The sequence below is a fragment of the Gasterosteus aculeatus genome, chromosome 16, assembly GCF_964276395.1.
Source record: "Gasterosteus aculeatus chromosome 16, fGasAcu3.hap1.1, whole genome shotgun sequence".
In the NCBI taxonomy this organism is placed as follows: Eukaryota; Metazoa; Chordata; class Actinopteri; order Perciformes; family Gasterosteidae; genus Gasterosteus; species Gasterosteus aculeatus.
Genome location: NC_135704.1, coordinates 18508600 through 18522830, shown reverse-complemented (window position 1 = coordinate 18522830; position 14231 = coordinate 18508600). Strand labels below are relative to the sequence as shown.

The 14231-nt window shown below is 43.1% G+C and overlaps 1 pseudogene; it reads right to left on the bottom strand.

Moving 5' to 3' along the window:
* Nucleotides 1–231: 231 nt before the first annotated feature.
* LOC120833612 (trace amine-associated receptor 13c-like) lies at nt 232–2591 on the bottom strand (annotated as a pseudogene).
* Nucleotides 2592–14231: the final 11640 nt, after the last annotated feature.

The following is a 14231-nucleotide window of genomic DNA, read 5'->3' as shown; positions in this document are numbered from 1 at the left end:
CCAGGGACTCACAAACGTGGTAACGACATTCAATGGACCGATAAGAGACACGAGACACACATGGTTTAAATACACTGAGAAGGTGCAGGTGATTGGACACAGGAGGAAACAATCAGGGACACAGCAAACAATCACAGGGGATGACAGGGCAGGAAGTGAAGTTAACCAAGAGGACACAAGGCAGGAGGCAGGAAACTAAGAAATAAAACAGGACAGAAACCCACATACTTTCCTCCTTGATAATGCTTGTTTTTAGGACCGGCTCAGGTGATCTTGGACCAGCCCTTTGATAAGCTGCTATAGGCCTAGACTGCAGAGGGATTTCTCAGGACACACCAAGCTCCTCTCTCTTCTCTCTCTTTCTATAATAATTCACATCACTAATTCAGTTACTCTGGGGCTCTCTGCCCCGCTGCTGCGAGCGCCACACGGACATATTCATGAGATTACTCAGATGAATATATGTGAAATGCTTGCACATCCTCATGTAAGAGCATATATACAAATAACTGAAAAACATACATATTTTAAACATTTATACAAATACATGTGAAACACTTACATCTGTCTCTAAACTTTTTTATCCCAGCATGCAGTGTCTCTACAGCAGGTTTCTCTCACATGAGCCAGGCTGCAGTATCTCAAGAGTAACAATGAGCTTCATAGATCTTCTAAACCAGGGGTAAAAAAAGGCATAGATCAGAGGGTTAAGACACGAGTTGAAATAAAACACACATACTACGATCGTACCAGATGAGACATTGATCAAGGTGTCCTGGTCTGAGAGTGCAACACAATAATACGGGCAGACGCACAATAGAAAGACAACAATAACAACACCAAGAGTCCTGGCGGCTTTCATTTCAGATTTTTTAGCAGTTATGTTCATTGAAAACTTGTGAGGTAAAACTGCAACATGAGACCTCATGACACGAGCCTGAGTCACAGCCACCACAAAGACTCTCATATACAGAACTATGATGACAGTGACGGGACCAATGAAAATTAAAAAGAGATCTGCAAGTCCAGCAATGTAGTTAATCACAATGACACACTCCCCAAAGCAGGAATTATTCCTGCCTGGTTCTGTAAGGTTATCTTTCAGCGGCAAAGTTGAATATATAGCAGAACATGTCCAACACAGACAAACACAGATCGTAACTCTTCTTTGTGTGACTTTGTTGGAATAATGTAGAGGCTCACATATAGCCACATATCGGTCAACTGATATGAGCACCATGGTTCCTACTGAGGCAGAAGTAATAATATAGTCAAGAAAAGTATAAAGGATACACATGTGGTCACCTAGAAACCAGCAGTCTTCTATAAGCACAATTTGGAAGAACACGATGAAGCCCACAAAGAAGTCTGAGATGGCCAGAGAGAGGAGGAGGAGGTTGGTGGGGGTGTGGAGCTGCCTTAGGAGATGAGAAAACAACAAGCTTATTATTAATAGTATCAGCAATTGTCTAAACATTGTCAAAAACACAAACATATTTACATTCAAGTCTGAGTTCTGATTATTAGTTCAACCATCAACCAGTTCTTCTAAGCTACCAGTTTTGTAAATTGATAAAATACTTGAATACCTGAAGTGGGAGATGGAGATCATGACCAGCAGGTTGAGAGTCACAGTGAGCAGAGAGATGGAGGATAATAAAATGTAAGTGAGCATAGATACAAAGTGAGGACGCACGACCTTCCTGCAGGAGGAGTTGAGGAGATGAGGAAAGCAAAGTTCATCATCTTCAAGACTTTTCATCCTCAGAGAGGAGACACGATGCTGCTGTGCTCTTCATGCAACTGATGAAGCTCTTTTCTTATTCCACATCCTCCTCCTCTTTTACTCCGGAGACAACTTGCTCAAAGTGGCTGAACTTCCCCCTTACTGTTTCATCTATCTTCATTGAGCTTCCTCCATGTATTTAACTTCATTCTATTCTTTTCCCCCCTTTTTCCGAAACATCACAATTTTCATTATGTTCTGCAATGGGAAAAAGCACAGGCACATCTCAACACAGGCAGAGTTGCCTCCTCACGACGGTAGTGACCCGAAATAGTAGAAGAGACGGTTCAGTTTCCTGAGGAAACTCAGCTTCCATCCGTCTGAAGTTAACTACTACAGGCCTGTCTCTCTTCCGCCCTTTCTTTCCTAAGTTCTACACCGAGCTAACTTTTTAATCATCTCCACCATGACAGTCTTTTGATCCTCACATGTCAGGCTTCAAAGAAGGCCTCTCCAAGAGATGTCTTTCTTTTCTCTCTCTGAGAAACTCATCACTGCCAAAGCAGCCTTTCTCTCCTCCGTCTTTATCTTTCTTGACCTCGGCTGCATTTCATACAGTTACACATCAGATCTTTATTTCCTCCCCGTTTCATAATGGCACACACTGCACATTTGATAATTTGTATGTATATAGTATGCACATTGGAAGTGAATATTATATTCATGTACGATGTGTCTTTGTAACAGCATGCATGGTTACAGAAGAACAAGGGATCAGTAATGGAGCCTTGTGGAACACCAAAGGTCAGATGTGCAATAGAATAAGAGGCACCACACATGACTACTGAGAAACTTCTCTCATGATCTTCAATTCAAATTGTAGTGTGGTTTATTTATTTAAATTTATTACAACGTTTATAGTAGTACATCGGTATCTTATACCGATGTACTACTTTACAGATAATTTAAGGGGAATTAGCTTGCTGATTCGTGATGCTAATACTGTATATTGTAGACAGACTGACACGTAACATCAATACACTGTATTGTGAAGATAAATTAACTCTGGTTACTAAAGGTTACTTTTTTTTAAATATTTAGAATCTGTAGTTGATGTTACACACTGATTTAAGGTGAATTTAATTCTGTTTTGCTACTATGTTGTTCTATTGTTATGTCTAAATTCATTAAAGCACTGTCTTCCAGTTAAACTGACTATTTTCTTTACACGATGCATACCTTCTGGTCACGTGTATATTTTTTCTTGTGTATGACAGATCTTTTTTTTGTATTTCTTGCCGAGAGCTTGATTTCATCATATGGAGATGTTTATATTGGGAATACGAATGTATTGTGTATTGTGATATTTTTATTAATAAATTTAATGGAACCCCCTACTCCTTTTTTAAGCAGAAAGATATCCTTTTTGTCATCATTTTTCTTCAACCTGTACCATGTCCACCCCCTTCGTGTTCTTTGTTACCTTCAGGAAGAGCCTGCCTCTTCATTCACCCCCACCCTCACCTGGCCCATCTGTTGGGCCTCAATCGCCCCCTCAGTCACTCTGTCACTCCCCTGGCAGGCCGGCTGGACTCCACCACACCCCCCACCTTCCCCCCTCTCACACACCTCACTCTCCCGCTGGACTTCACTTGTCCCCTCCTGGCCCCCATAACTCGCCTCCCCACCCTGCTGGACCCCACCTGTCCCCTGCTGTCCGTTCTCAACCGCCTGCTTGATCCCACCTGTCTCTTCCTGTCCCTCCTGTTGTACCCTACCAGTCTTCTCCTGTCTTCTCTGACCGTCCCCCCCTGTTCCCCCCTGACCTCCTCAGGATCCTCCACGCCTCGTTCCTCTGCACCCTCAGCAGAGTCCTTTCCCGGACATGTTCTGGCGAGATGTCCTTTCCTGCCACACCTGAAACAATTCATATTGTCAGCAGTGGCAAACACCACATACACAAAGTCCTCCACTTCAACCCCAAACATCAGGTTGAGCTCCTGGGTCCTGTTGTTGAGGACCATGAGGAGTTGCCTTTTGTGTGATACCACGTGTCTCTGTAGCGGGGACTTGCACCCCGAAGAGACCTTCTTTACGGGAGACACCACCTTCGCGTGCTTTGACAGCTCCTTAACCAGAGCCTCGTCCCCGATGAACGGGGGGACGTTCGACACCGTCACTCTCACCGCCGGCGTGGAGAGAGGCAGAACGGGCACGAGCGCGCCGTGCACCGCGATCCCGCTGACCACCACCGCGTCCGCCTTCTCCACGCTGTCGAGGAAGATGACCACCGCGTTGTTCATGCGCGCTGCGGACTTCACGCTGCGGTGGCCCACCAGCTTCCCCACGGCCAGGCTGCAGTCCTCCACCAAGTACGAGGGGCTCAGCGCCGTCCTGCAAACGTCAAAACGCTGCAGATACATTCAAAGTGCACATTCCCACAACGCCGTACACAACGTTAACTTTAGCTGTCGACATAAATCACCGCTCCCAGCTCACCACCTGCACGCACTCTCTCAGATCAGAGAGAGAGAGAGAGAACACTGTACCCACCCGTAACAATTGGTATGAGATGCTCATACATATCTGCACTTTTTTTTGTCTTTTTAAGTTAAGTATTGTTGTGTTCAAAAATGAAGAAACGCCGGACGGACAGAGGTCATTGCTGATCAAAAGGTTAAAATCAAATGTATTTAATAAAAGAGATGGCGTTGCGGTAAAAAGAACATCTCAGCTGAGGAGCCGCTGGTCTCAGCAACCAACAGGCCCCAGGTCAGTCCTTTGACCCCCCATAGTGCCCGTCTGTCGCCTCCACCAGCGAACTCTAGAACAATGGTTCCTACAGGTATTTATACCAATGCTTAAAGGTGTGAAAGTCAGTGTCCACACCTCTGGGAGTCTTCTGGTGAGTTCAATGTAACTTGTATTTTGAATGGCCCTTAGTTAATATCAGTTGTTGTTCAAGTATTACATGCATGCATTCCAGTTGATTACATTACATCAAATACAATCATAACTGTACATTGGTATTATTCTAGTACAGTTGCAGAATTACAGTGGTTTTACAATATTGTCATTACTTTATTGATTACACAGTTTCAGAATCATGGCTGTATTCTGGTGTACACTATATGCATTTTTATTAATTTTATGAATTATATATTCGTATATTTGTTTCTGATATCCTACAGTATCAAACTAAAAACTAACACACTGTAAAGTCTAATTAGTTGACCTTACTTTAAAAAAGTATGCAAAGTAATCAAGATTAGCGAAAAGCTTGTTTATTTTAAGTGTGCAGTACTAAATCAAGTAGTACAACTAAAGGGAAATATTAAGTTCATGTAACTTAATAACCATTCTTAGTGTTTTTTAATTTTGTGTGGACTGCTTGATACAAATTTAATCCCACTTAGAATTACTAAATGCCTATTCACTCATTGTTCAGTTTGCTCGTGCATGTGACGAGCACACCCGTTACACTAAAGTTTCTCCTCAACTTTAACGTGACAGTCTTTAATGTTCACTATTTACAACACTAATGAAGAAATATAGAAAAAATTATAATAAAGCATTGACCAAGATCCATCCAACGTTACGACCCACGTTATGTGTAATATAGTTCAGCTAGCGTACTACACACATCATTAGGCTACTAGCAAGCACAAAAAACATGGCGCTTACAGGAAGAAAGCGGTCTAAACAAGGGTAAAATATTACAAATGAGCAAATGAACGGGTGTCGTTGCAGCGATTAGGTGCAGCTGAATACGGACCACCTCCAATAAGTTCAGCTCCACGTTGTCCGATAACAGTCTGATAAGCAACTGCCGGTGGCTGAGCTGGATATATCTTGACGCGTGCAGTTGTAAAGATGAGGAGAAGAAGTTGATCCGGTTCGGTGCAATGACCATTTATTACTCTTAATGTATAAAGAATGTACAAACCAAAAACATGAGGTGAAAATAAAAAACAATTAAACTAAAGCAGTCTCTTATATTGTGGGATACGGCTTGTCACGTCGTGTCCCTCACGTCACTCCGCCGCACAGTCAAAAGTTTCCCTCTCAGGCCAAACCCACTGCTGCGTCTTCCTGTCAGCCACCCAACCGTCCTCTAGGTCAGTGGTTCTCAACTGCTCTGGCTCCAGGATTTCTGCATATTTTTCAATTCTTTTAAGCTCCTGGAACTTATATATTGTACTGTATTTTTTAGAAAATCTATTGAAATTCAGCATCTCCCATTTCTGTATTTCCAGTTCTTTAAAATGATTTCAGCTTTTCTTATGCCTGTATTAAAAGCAATGTTTTTAATATTCATTTCTGTATTTTTCCAAATTCATTTCAGCGGTTTTCATTCAGTCACTCATTCCGGTCTTTAGTAACGCGTCATGTGACTCACAACAACTGCCGGCGCTGCTGGCTCCTCTTTCCTCTACGTCGGCAAGTTTATGCGCTTTTACTTTTGCTCCACGCGCATCTCCGCAACTCATTGGGTGACGTAACAATCGCGCAAGACAGTGAATCGATAATGAAATTCGTTGCCACCGCTTTTAATAATCAAATTTGATCAATTTGTTGTTACGCAAGGAGACGTTCAGTGTTGTACGGCCCAACTAGTGGTTTGTGTAAAAGCAGTCCATTGCGGCGCCCCCTCTCCCACCCTCCCTTTGGTGTTCTGAGGGCCATCTGGGATCCGGCTCTTGGGGGGGAGGGGGGTTCAGCCATGGGTTGGGCGCCAGCTGTGACCAGCTCCCCGTGTCCTGCAGCCTGCGCTCACAAGATACGTGATGCCAAATAAAAGAAAAGCTGCAGCTCAACCCAAAATCCGATAGGAACTTATAGGAAAAAGTCTGCTCAAGGTGTAAGCCGTTGTCAGCGTCAGCCTGCCTAAACCAACTCAAAGCAGTGTGGGAAGTGTGGCAAAACCCCTACACATGCATGGACTGAATGCCCAGCAAAAGATGTTGAAAGTAGAAGATGTCAAAAGAGGGGACACTTTGCATCTGTGTGCAGATCAGCTCAAAAGCTAGAATCCATTGTGGAGGATTATGTGGTGGCTTATTTAGGAGGTGTTAACCATCCACAGTCGTCTACATGAACTCAAATGCTTACCATAAATGGTGGCCCGTGACTGCGATTCCACAAACTGAATATAGAATAATAACATAAATACAGCAGCTACACAGTGACACGCCGATCTTTACTGGGGCCTGCCTGTCGACCTCTAGATGTCAAAGGGCAAGTGCATGCTGTCATTCCAAGAGGCAACAGAAAGATTGAGGGTGAGATGGTCACCGACCACACCCTTTTTGGGCCTGTCAGCCATTCGCAGACTGCAGATATTCCTCAGCTCCATAGCATAGACAATGCAGAGAGACTCAACCTACGCGGATGTCTTTACAGGGCTAGCTAAACTTGAGGAAAGACAATGCACCACCCTATGCCCTCTCTGACCCACAAAGTGTAGCCATCCCACTCCAAGTTAAGGAGGAACTAGATCGGATGGAGAAAATGGAGGTAATAGCCCGTGTGGAAGAACCAACGGAATGGAGCACAGGCCTGATCCCTGTAAGAATACGTGTTCAAGAATTGGTTATCAAAAATTCAGCCGAACTACTTCTCTCGTTCTGGGACATTTATTTGTGATTTTATTTATCACAGGTCAAGTATCAGCGCTGCGTTTGCAAAGGCAGGAGCAGTTCAGGCAGCACACAGGCCGGAAGAACAACTAACTAACATCAGCAAGAACATCATGTTTTATAAGCCTTGAAAGACTGAGAAGGAAAGATTTATATTGGCCCTAAACTGGCGTAGAGGAGGACCTTCCACCTCCCGCATCTAAAGATCCGGTCACATCCAATGTCCAGACTCCTGACTTAACGTAAACATCAGCGAACAGAGTGTGTATGTTGAATAGTGTTGGTGTGTCTCTAACCCCCCTTTGGCTGGCAAATCTGATAGTTGACCCGCAGAACTTGCATTCCTCAGCCAGGACAGAAACTGACTCCCCATCTTGTCAGACTCGTGTCTGCCTGCTCGGCACATCCTGCTTCCCCCCTTACCTAACTCTTAAATCAAGACAAGACAGCAAACCCCCAACTAAGCCCATGAAAAGAACTTTTGATTATCATCCCTATTGTGAAAATGTCCCCGACAATCTACGCATTTGTGTAGATTTAACCCATTTGTACGAGAGCGTCATCAGAGAGAGACACCTCTTACCGGCAGTGGACGAGGCGCTGGCCAAGCTGGAGTCTTCACAAATCGTGACACAACATCAGGCTTTTGGTATTACCCCTCCATCAACGGAATGCTGTTGACCACGTTCATCACACCAGAGGGCTGCACAGCGATAGGATGGACAGGATGCTACAGAAATTCAGAGAGTCTGGGCTCACTCTGAATGAAAAATGCCAGTTTGCACTGACAGAGGTCTGTTTTCTGGGCCATGTCATAAACTCCCAGGGCATCGGAGCTGAGCCGGACAAAATAAAGGCAATCTGTGACATGCCTGAGCCAAAGGATGTGACAGATGGGCAAGTTTATGGGCATGGTGAACTTTGTAGTAAAATTTTCACCACGCCTGCCCGACAAAGCCCATTCGCGATCTGTTGAAGACAGAGAACAGTTGGACATGGGGAGCACCCCAACAGAAAGCATTCCTGGACACTAAGAAAGAGTTGGGGTCAGAGACTGTGTTAGCCCAATACAGCCCAAACCAGGAAACCATGGTGTCAGTGGATGCCTCTTTGTATGGACTAGGAGGCGTCTTGATACAAAGACAGCTAGGCGGTGAGAGGAGACCTGTTGTCTTCAAGAAGATTGATCAAAACCGAGTCAAAACCGAGTCAAGATATACCCAAATGGAAAAAGAGGCTTTAGCTAAGACCTGGGCATGTGAGTGCCTGTACGGATAGTTGAGCGTCCTGGATTTTACCATAAGAACAGACAAACCAACTGAAACTGCAACAGCAACAAACGTTCAACCGGAGACACTCACTCAAACCGCGACACCTCTTCAGTCATGAGTGGATCAGACCCTCACGCACCAAAGGGACAGTTGTGGGCCCTGCACCCACACCACGAAAATAGAATAGAAATATATTGGAATATGAAATGAGTTTTGAGTTTTCTTTTGTTATACACATTATCTTATCTTGTGTTTTATCAGACCGTCCATATTTTAGGCCCCTTTTTTATGACACTGTGAGCATAATTCCTTCTATAGTGAACGTGTTATGATCCTTACGTGGTCTGTTGATCTTTATTGTCATCATAGTTCTACATACAGGTGTATTTGTGATGGCACTGGAGCTGATATTAAGTGTAATCAATGCTCATATGATCATTTCTAGCTCTTAATCAAATATAAAATCAGACAATGACATGTTCATCTGCAGTTTATTCATGTTTGTTCCAGTTTGAAAGTATCTGTTCACTGTGCAAAACTTTTGTTGGAGTAGAGTTGAGTTTGTTGTCGTTGTTATGGACATACACACATGCACACACACATTGAGACCCACTGGGCCTCACAGCTTTCGGCATGAAGGCCATTACCTGTTGCTGTGTACCTCTGCAGCCAAGGCAACTTTCACACCTGCTCTCATTAGTGTCACATTCTGACCTCAGTGCAATCAGAGATGTTACTGTGAGACGAAACAAGGCAACATTAAAACATGATGTAACCGTTACACAATAGACCAACTATTTCAAGTGAAGAGAAGTTCTTCTTCTTGTTTCTTTGAGACAATTTATTCTTTCATGATTAAATATGTGTGATGCAACCCCTCTGCGGTCTCATCAACCAAATTCCAGAAAACGTAATGCTATTGTAGTTGTGAGAAAAGACAAGGTACTTTTTAGTTGTTAAATGTATGGAATGTTTCATATGGAGACATGCACTTAACAGATGAGTATCTGACAACATAGTATGAAAACAGCCAACCAGTTAACTTTTTAATTCCGGTATTCCTTTGGTAATTAAGAATGCCAACATTGACAAATCTCAAATTATTGAGTTTGGCCCTCAGCGTTTGTTTACTGACAGCGTTGGATGAACATGTGGGCTGAATTCACAGCAGCAAGACTAAAGGGCATAGCGAGCTCTATGAAACAAAACATTTATTTAACATCTCCTATCAAAACTTTAAAGAATGCACACTCACTGTGTTTAATGTCACTGGAATTAAACAGGCTAATAACATGTGAGTTGATCGAGGGTAATTAACTCAATTATTTTCATCTATCCAGCTGAACCAAGGCAGCAGTCTAACATGGCCATGTGGTCGAGGAAGTCGTTCAACCCTGTGGTGGAAGATTTTGCACAGACAATCGTTAAGTAAGAAACAAAGGCTCTGAGTCAAGTATGTCTTTTCTCCGTTTATTTCCTTGCAAGGGAAAAAGGGTCACAACAGCTACGTGGTCAGTAGACTGTCAAGAACCTCCTTATTCTTCCCAACACATCGAGGCAGTTCTTATACCTAAGTTTAGATATCGGTGGCGTCAACAGAAACCGTTGACCATCTTGTTGAGTCTCTACAGCCAGGGTACTGGGAACATCTTATCCATGTGAGACACGTCAGTTTTTTGACCGTGTCCTTGCTCTCCCAACATGCTAAAACAAAGATGGTCATAGACATAACAAACACTTTGTTCAATCTCTACAGCTATGACGCTGGAAACATCTAATCCAAGTGGGAGACATCAGTTCTTATGTCAGGGCCTTTGTGATCTAACCACTTGCAACTAATAAACTGGTTATACAAATGAAGCATTTAAAAGGGTCACATACCATTTTCCCATTACAACCCAGCAGCCAACACCGAGTAACCTGCAGGCTCCCACATGCTAACATGAGGGCAGGAAAAACAACTATACTAAAATATAGCCACATCATATACATGAACCATTTATTAAATCACTATGTGTGTTGTGTATTTTGTAACGACGGAATACTCAGTAGTCATCCTATTTTTACAAAGCATCTCAGTGTCTCTGTGGATTTCTGATTTTAGGGCCAACAAACTGGAAACTGAAGGTTGTTTTTCAGGAATGAGCTCAGAAACTGTAGTGTCATAGATAAACAGGTGTACTCTCGTGAAGCAGGCTCCCCTCAGGGCTTGCAATACGCTCATCAACCCAGAGTCCTTCATAGCAGCCTGCAACCCTTTGTGCAAACACCCTGCAGTGGATTGTCTCAAGTGCCAGTTCCTGGAGGCCTACGCCAGGTGGTGTGGTGGTCAGCAGTGTGGCCTCACAGCAAAAAGGTCCTGGGTTCGGCTACGCCCAGTGGCCTTCCTGAGTGGAGTCATGGATGAATCCTATCTGGAGAAACATCCTTTTCTTTTTTTCTATGTGCATGTGCAGCTGGTGTCCCTCGGGCCTTCTATAGGGACAGGTTCTTCAGTGGTGAGCACAATGTTGGGGGAACCCAGCAGCCTCATATGTCTCCAACTAGTTTGAGTTTTTTTTGTTATGCACAATTGTAGCTTCATTACATCCTTAAAGGCACTTATGCTTGATTTAAAATCATAAATATCATTTATTGCTGCTATTATCTTATCATCTTAGCTTATGTTTTATCAGACCTTGCAGATTTCATGACGCTGTGAGCATAATTTCTTCTATGGTGAATGAGTGTTCAACCTTACGTGGTCTGTTGATCTTTATTGTCATCATAGTTCTACATACAGGTGTATTTGTGATGGCAGTGGAGCTGATAAAAGTGTAATCAATGCTCACATGATCATTTCTAGCTCTTAATCAAATATAAAATGAGACAATGGCATGTTCATCTGCAGTTTATTCATGTTTGTTCCAGTTTGAAAGTATCTGTTCACTGTGCAAAACTTTTGTTGGAGTAGAGTTGAGTTTGTTGTCGTTGTTATGGACATACACACATGCACACACACATTGAGACCCACTGGGCCTCACAGCTTTCGGCATGAAGGCCATTACCTGTCGCTGTGTACCTCTGCAGCCAAGGCAACTTTCACACCTGCTCTCATTAGTGTCACATTCTGACCTCAGTGCAATCGGAGATGTTACTGTGAGACGAAACAAGGCAACATTAAGGCAAGATGCAATCGTTGCACAACAAACCAACTGTTCCCAGGTTGGTGTTGTTAGTTTGAGGCAATTTCTTTTTTTATGATTAAATATGTGTGATGCAACCCCTCAGAGGACCTGATCAACCCAAATTCAATAAAAAGTAATATCATTATAATTGTGAGAAACAAAAAGGTCCTTTTTAGTTGATGAATGAAAAAACTAACAGCTGATGTGTCTGCCGACATGAAATCAAAACAGCAAAGCAGTTTAGTTTTTAATTACAGTGACATTAAACACAGTGAGCGTGCGTTCTTACGTATGACCACAGGCCTGAACAAACATCCTTGTTGTGAATACAGGGAGAGAGAGATGTTTTATCTCACAGCGCTATGCTCCTCTTCCAGTTTAGTCTCAATGATTTGAATTTGTTCCCGACCACAACATGTTCATCCAACGCTGTGGCTCTCCACTAAACAAAGGCTGAGGGCCAAACTCAATACTTTGAGATTTGTCAATGTTAGTTTGTTCACATACACCCAATTAGACCATCTATTTATAACCTGATTCCAGATGGTGTGTCTTTGTTTGAAGCAGCTCTAAAGAGTATTAACGCAGCTAACGCAGCTTTGTTTACTTCCAGTTCGCGTTCTGCCGCGCGCTGCCATCAGTCAGATGGAGGGAGCTTTTTCCATTGGAAGTAAAACAAACGGTAGAACCGTGCAGAGGAATTCCTTCACGTGTCAAACAGAAGGGGGGTGAGTGGCAAACGGACCACTTTAGGACTGAAAGTGCCCGGAACATGTTGGTAGCTGCTCGGCTACTTCCATCTCAACATCTAACGTTACCCTGCACACGACCACCACTGTGTCCCTAAAAGACGGTGGTTTGAAAGCGTCCTGCTGAAAGAGGGGACATTGTTGGCACTTCAAACACAGCCGTGAAATGATGGAGAGTTGAGAGCAAAGTGCACGAGGACAACAGGAAGAATCGCTAGTTCACCATGTTCCACCAGGTGGAATTCTGCCTCCAAGATGATCACACGTGTGTAGTAAAAATATAATTAAACAACTGTCAGAAATACACACTTTCTAAAGTGATTGACTCGTTCATTTATGAGATTTAGTCTTGAGTCTTTAGTTTAGAACAGCGATTCTTAAAGTGTGGGCCTGCAGGTGGGCCGCGAGAGGTCATTTACAATAAATAATTAAAATGTTTTTAATTTTCAATTTTGAAAAGTTTGAAATGAATATAAAAATATGTCAAATGGGGCGCCCTCTTGTAGTATTAAAGTAAATATATATGAGCTCCGGAGAAAATGGTACACAAAACATACATTGTCGGTTAATACATTTTTAATCGGTTAAATTCTTAAGGTCATTTAATCATCCCTAGTTTATGTTTTGATCAGAGTTGTGATTAAAGGTTCGGGTGGGCCGCAAAAGATTTTCAGATTTCAAATTGGGCCGCGGCATTCTTGAGTTTGGGAACTGCCGGTTTAGAAGAAAACCAAATTTTTAATCTCAGTTAATCCCAATAATTAATGATTCATGATTCAAATGTGTGATTAATTAGTACATTTTTTGGATGAACATTTCGTGGACCGAGCTAATTCACAACATTGAGGCTAAACTGGAAGAAGGGCTTAGGGAGGGCTATGAGATCAAATATGTAATCCTATTGACAGCCCTAGTTGAAATAAAGAAGAGCAAAAGGCCAGAGAACTTCTTCATGGAACCCAGTCAGGAGGAATTTGGCCCAGGCCTTTGTTTGAACAGGTTATTAATATGTGAGTCGATCAATGGTAATCAACTCCAATCGTTTTCATCCCTCCAGCTGAAACAAGGCAGAGGTCTAACATGGTCGTGGAAGTCGTTCTACTCAGCAGCCAACAGCGAGTGACCTGAAAGCCCCACGTGCTAACACAAGGGCAGGGACGTTTGTAGTGACAAATACTCAGCGGACATCCCCTCGTTTCTACAAAGCATTTTCCCCTGGTTGGTCATTTTCTGTAACATGTGTCCAGGTTAGGGTTCGGGTTACGTTATGTGGTGAACGCGTTTGTGGTGACGTTCTCCCTAAGGTTTCCTCCCTTTTTTCCCTCTTGGAAGGGTTTTTTCATTTTTCGGGGAGTTTTCTCTGTGCCGATGGTGGGTTTCGGGACAGAGGATGTTTTATGTGTACAGACTGTAAAGCCCTCTGAGGCAGATTTGTAATTTGCGATTATGGGCTATACAAAATAAAATGAATTGAATTGAATTGAACCCCCTCCTGAAGAAACCTACCCTCAACCCTTCTGAAAAAAAAAAACTACAGACCGGTCTCTCTTCTTCCCTTTTTGTCCAAAACTCTTGAACGTGCGAATGCAGCAACTCAACTGGTCTTTAACCTTCCGAAATTCTCCCACACTACTCCACTCCTCCGCTCTCTTCACTGGCTACCGGTGGCTGCCCGCATC